Source organism: Ochotona curzoniae, unplaced genomic scaffold (genome assembly GCF_017591425.1).
Source record: "Ochotona curzoniae isolate NIBS_2020 unplaced genomic scaffold, NIBS_Ocur_1.0 scaffold_4701, whole genome shotgun sequence".
Lineage (NCBI taxonomy): Eukaryota > Metazoa > Chordata > Mammalia > Lagomorpha > Ochotonidae > Ochotona > Ochotona curzoniae.
The window spans coordinates 26716254-26721868 of NW_024467122.1; the positions used below are offsets into that span (position 1 = coordinate 26716254).

Below are 5615 nucleotides of genomic sequence, written 5' to 3' on the forward strand. Positions count from 1 at the left end.
AATGCATGCTATAGACCAGCCCAACACTGCAAACCACACATTTGGTCCCCATGTAGACTACTAGGAACTACAGCCCAGACAGAGGAATACCGATAACCCCCACCAGGCTCACCCAGGCCTGGTTTCTCAGCTTGCCAGTACGTGCAGCAGACTGGTCCAGTCTGTCACATCCTATTCAGTTCTTGTACATGTCAATGGACACTAAAGCCCAGTTCAACCCAACTGAACCCACTATTCAGCCCACACTCATGCTGGCAGGTGCCACTGCCTGTCCAACCGGGCCAGCCCCCAACATTGGTTCTCATGCTCACCAGTGAGAGCTGAAGCCCATCAGAGATGTGCCCACAATTTTCCCAACAGGACCACTCCAAGTTCCGAATCTTGCACTCTGGGCAGTTCCGTAATCTAGCATGACAGGACTCACCCCCCAGTCCCGGAACTTGCCAGCTGATGCTGCAGCAAACCACAACCAGTACGAACTTACACTGGCTCATACATGCACCTATGGATACTGTCAGTTAGCCTGGCTCTCCCCTTAACACAGTTCAAATGCAGGTAAACAGGTGTTGTAGCCCTGCCTGGCCTGGTCTGCCCCTGTTTCCAGTTTTCATGCTTACCAGTGGGAGCAGTGGCCCAGCAGGAGAGCCCCCTGCAACCCTCTCACCGACCTCACCTCGCAACACCACACCTTTCTGGATCTTGTGTGTTGGTGGGTACTGAGCCCAGACTGGCATGGCCTTTTCCAGACTGGCATTTTCCAGAGTGCTGTAGCCTAGCCTGGTCTGGTCTGCCATTGGTTCTAGCTCATACTAGCTCATACTGCAGTTTAGCTAGGCCAGCCCCAAGTCCTGGCCCTAATGTGAAGTGGCTTGTGTTGAGGGGTAACATAGCTTGTCCTGTACCCCATCCTGGTTCTCAGATCTGCCCGTAGGTATTATAAGCTGCCACATCCTGGACTATCCTGAGAGCTGACACACACATATGGCACATATGACCCACACATATGGCTCCACCATAGCCTTGCCTTGTCTAAACTGCTCCCAGCCTTTGTTCTTGGGGTTACCTGCAGGAGTTCCCCAAGCTCCTCTATCAGGTACCCTCTCAGTGGCAGATCTGCACACCAGTGGGTCCTCTGCGAAGACTGACACAATGTCTTTGCAAAAGAGTGGCCTTGGCCCAACCAGCCCCACTAATCCTGGTTCTTAATGTTAGGGCTATAAACCAATCATACCCAGACTTCTGGTAGGATGTGGTGCTGGCCTGGAGCTCTGCCTGCCTACCAGAGTCCCAAGCTCCTGGCAGCTGGCCTGGGACCTTACCCCTCCACACACCCAAGATCCAGGCCCATTAAAAGTTCCCCAAGCCAGTCCACCAGCACACCAAACTAGCTTGCTAACTTAGGGCTGTTCCCTTAACCACGTTCTCCCACCCTACCCCCACTCCCACCCAACCAAACATATGGGGAAATCTCCAGGCTTGCTCTGCCTGCCTGGACACGAGTCCCTAGAGACATGACAGTGGTGGTGTGATGGTGGTACAGAGTCCGTCATGTAAAAATCCCAGGGTGAGTCTTTTCCCAATTGGTAGAAGAACCCATTCTCCCAAAGAGGCTGCTGAGAACTCTCAAAGTGATCTCCAATTAGAGAAACTTGGAAAGACACTAAGGGTTACATATCAATTGAAGCTAACAGTTAACTTACAAATTTTGCTCTGCTTTCTGTCTTTCTGAAATACCACCTGACTTTCTCCAAATACATTAAGTACACAGATCTTTGTGCAATATAGAAGTAGCAAATGAAGCTATAAAGGAAATTGATCCAATTTGGCCATATCAGCAATAGACCGAGGGAAGATAGTCCCAGAATTCCAATGGACCATCTCCAGACTAATTTTAAAATTAGACCATTTTGCTATACTTCCCTAATTTATTCCTTAGAGAAATTAATTATAGATATTTCTAAAACTCCCAGGATTGTACTTCTCACGGGAGGAATACATCTTTGGAAGTTATACAAATCATTCTTCTGCTTATTTTTGAATTTTTACTGTAATACATTCTACCTATGAAGATGCAACATTATTGAGTACAGTTTTAACATTTATTCAAATTGCAGGTGATTTTTCATGTTATGTTCGTTCTTCATCATATTTTTTGATACTTATCTATAATGACAGTTTATTTTAACCGTGAGGTTGTACAGCATTTTATAAGTATTGCACCATTTATCCATCTCATCTGTGCACCACATTCATATTTATAGCCCATTCTATTGCAAACAGTAGTGAAATAAGCATGCTTACATAGATTACTTTGTGCACATATAAGATTCTTTCTGTGGTTCATATTTCAAAGTACAATCACTAAATTTTATGCTGTGTGCATTTCAACTTCAACTAATGTGTCAAAATCATTCTCCAAAGAGAGGCAACAGTATTGCACATGAATGCAGAAATGGAAAGACAGAATTTTGCTTTGTTTTGTTTCCTGTCTTCTCAAATATACTAACACTTTCCTCAACATTTCCCATATTCAGTCAAGGAATATTTTAAAAATACCAACCCAGAGATAAACCACTCCCTGGGATGCTCACATCCCACACTGGAGTTCATTTCCAATTCCAGTTTTCTGCTCATGTGTACCCTAGGAAGGCAGTAAATGACACAAGCCCTTGGGTCCCTACCACCAGAACGGGAGACCCGGAATAGATTTCAAGCTCCTAACTTAGGTCTGCCCCAGTCTCCCAACCCTTGGGGAGTGAACCAGAGGATTAAAAACCTTTCTCTGCAGCAGGGTCTCTCTGCATGTCTGTTCTTCAAATAATTTTGTTTTTTAAAATGCTTAATTTGTAAGCATGGATTAGGATTTTTACTTAACAGCAGCAGGGCAGAGTTTGGACTTGGGCACCAGTATGTCAGTAACGTGCCCGTGTCCCAAAGGATTACCATAGAAATAGCATGGGAATTTACACTAGGTCCTCAAATTTTACCAGTGTCAAAAGGCTTGTTAAAACACATTGGTTGGCCCTGTCCCAGAGCTTCTGATTTGGTGCGTCTGGGATTGAGCTTGAGAATTTACATTTTAACAAATTTTTTAGATGATGTTGGGCCTGAGCCCAGCACCAGCACTTCAGGAATACCTACCAGACACTGAAGATTGAAAAAAACCAAGGAATCACAGCCTTGACAGCCAGTGCTGACAGCCAGGCCTCATGTGCTACTTCAGAGTTTCACAAAGTAATGTGACATCACTCTGAAACCATGAGAAAGATAAAAACAATAGGATAATACGACTGTATCTCAGAGCAAATCACAAATATAATCAGGCACTTGATTCTCCTAATCAATTTGCCTTATCTATTTTAACTACTACTCCATTTTTTCTGCCTCTTCTATTAAAAACTACCAAATTACACACTCACAGTATTACTCTCATTTTCATATATTATGCAATTCTGGAAAATAATCAAGGCTCAGATCACTTAACCCAAAGCCAAATCATGTAACCAGCTTCCCTTGTCCCAAATCCTCTGTGACAATCATAGAGCACAAACTGATCTCTGACTATAGGCTTATTACCACTGGTCTTTGGCAGTCATGACAAAGGTTACCAAATGTGTGTGCACATGCGCATTTATGAACACACATTTACATATGAATGGTATTACATGTTCTATAAAACCTTTTCTTAATATATAGGGGGATAAATCACAGAGGAAGAACAGGAAAAGCAAACATCCAAAGTTGTCAATTCTGAAGTTGAGACTACTGCTTCATGTAAGATTTTTACAATGTAAAAACCAGAGATGGTGTCACCAATAGTAGCCCAGGGACCTGTGAGGACCAGCTGCTGGCTGGTATTTTTCGTGCATGGGACAGAGCCCACAGAGGCTTGGTAGAAATGGGCAGAGTAATAGATTTTCTCAGACACATGAGCCCAGAGGCTGAAGAGCATGACCTTGAGGAGCTGAAGAACATACTTGACCCTGAAGAGAGACTTCAGTGTGGACCTGGAGGCGTTCCAGACAATTGTCAAAGAGTGGATGGCTCGCTACCAGAGCGCATGTTGTTCCAGTGGAGGAGTCACCAGCAGGTTGAACAGCATTGGTGATGATTCTATCTTTGAGCCAGGGGACAGCATCAGCTTAGGCACGGCAGTTTCAGGGATCACAGATGACATGGATGTCTCATCGCAGGGAGCCTTTGCCCAAAAGGCTATTATGAGAACAAATCTGTTAAAAGAAGAACTGGGAGAACTGAAAATGAGCATGAATGCTGCAGAACAACAGAAGACCATGCTCGAAGCCCAGAACACTTAGAAACAGAAAACCGAGCTTTGGTTCTTAAGATTCGGACTCTCCAGGAAGAGAACATTCGGAACATTGTGCAGATAGATGAACTGGAAATGAAGATTGAAGCGTCGTCTAAAACGGAGGCGGAATGCCAAATGCAGTTGCACACATATGAGGACACTTTGCTTAATAAAGATGCAAGCATACGGAAGAAGGATTTAAGTATAGAAGAACTGAAATCAACCATCATAGACTACAGCAGTGTTATCGAGAATTTGCGAGGCGATAAGCATCAGCTGGCTTGTGAGGTACAGCGCTTGCAGCAGGAACTCATGGAATCCAGCTGACCGTTAGCGGAGAGGGTAGCAGCATCATCTCGGGAGGACGAAAGTCTTTGCATTCCGAGCTTGTTCTCGCTCAGTTTGCACAGCAAGAAGACATTTCTGAAGTTGAATCTTTGCTGAACAGCTCTCTACAGTCAGTAACTGACCCAGAAATTATTGTGAAGGAGAAATGGGAGAAGAAACTTAGTGAATTCCAATGTGGCATGGAAGAGAAGCTAAATCTGTGCCGAATAATGCTGAGCAAAGAATCTCTTGAGAAAAATTTCTTCAGACTCGCAGAGATTTTGAAGAAATTCCAGCTGGAATATTCCTGTTTCCAAAAAGAATTTCTTTCCAGTTAATGGTCATTTATAAATCGGACATACAGTTTTGTGTCATGACCTGTGGACAATATTGTGGCATTCAGCTCACTATTTACATAAATGTGCATATTGATCTGGTAATTTTGCAGAAAAAACATTGTATTTGAAATGTTCAACTTGTAAAAAGATAGGAAATTGAGTTAGATGTTTAAAAAAAACCACATAATTACTTAAAATATTTGAATTTTTCAAACCATGTGTACTCTTTCCATATTATCCAAGAGACTTAACTAATGGGTAGCATATATACTGCAAGGTTTTGTAGGAGCTATGGTTTTGGACTGAACACCTACACTGGAACCATCAGAGTTTAATAACAGTAACTAAGGTTTGGATGATTGTAAAAAGCCCTGTAACCGGTAACTGCTTAGAGAGTTTACTACCACCTATTACTTGGCTCTACACCACTGGACCAAATTAAGCTGTTTTCAGTGGCTGACTAGGCTACAGTAAAGCTATTTTCTGTACCTCACTTCCATTGTGCATTCTATCTGATCATATGGGCTGGAGCACTCAATGCCTGCTTTGTGGGAGCTGCCTGACTTGAGTCATTTTCATTTTATTTTTCCCTCTTCACATAAACTCTACTACATGTAACTGATCTGAGAGATTTCTGTTCC

General features: G+C 43.3%; 1 pseudogene; it reads left to right on the forward strand.

Annotated features, from left to right (window-relative positions):
* Positions 1-410: 410 nt before the first annotated feature.
* On the forward strand, positions 411-4974 carry LOC121149421 (annotated as a pseudogene).
* Positions 4975-5615: the final 641 nt, after the last annotated feature.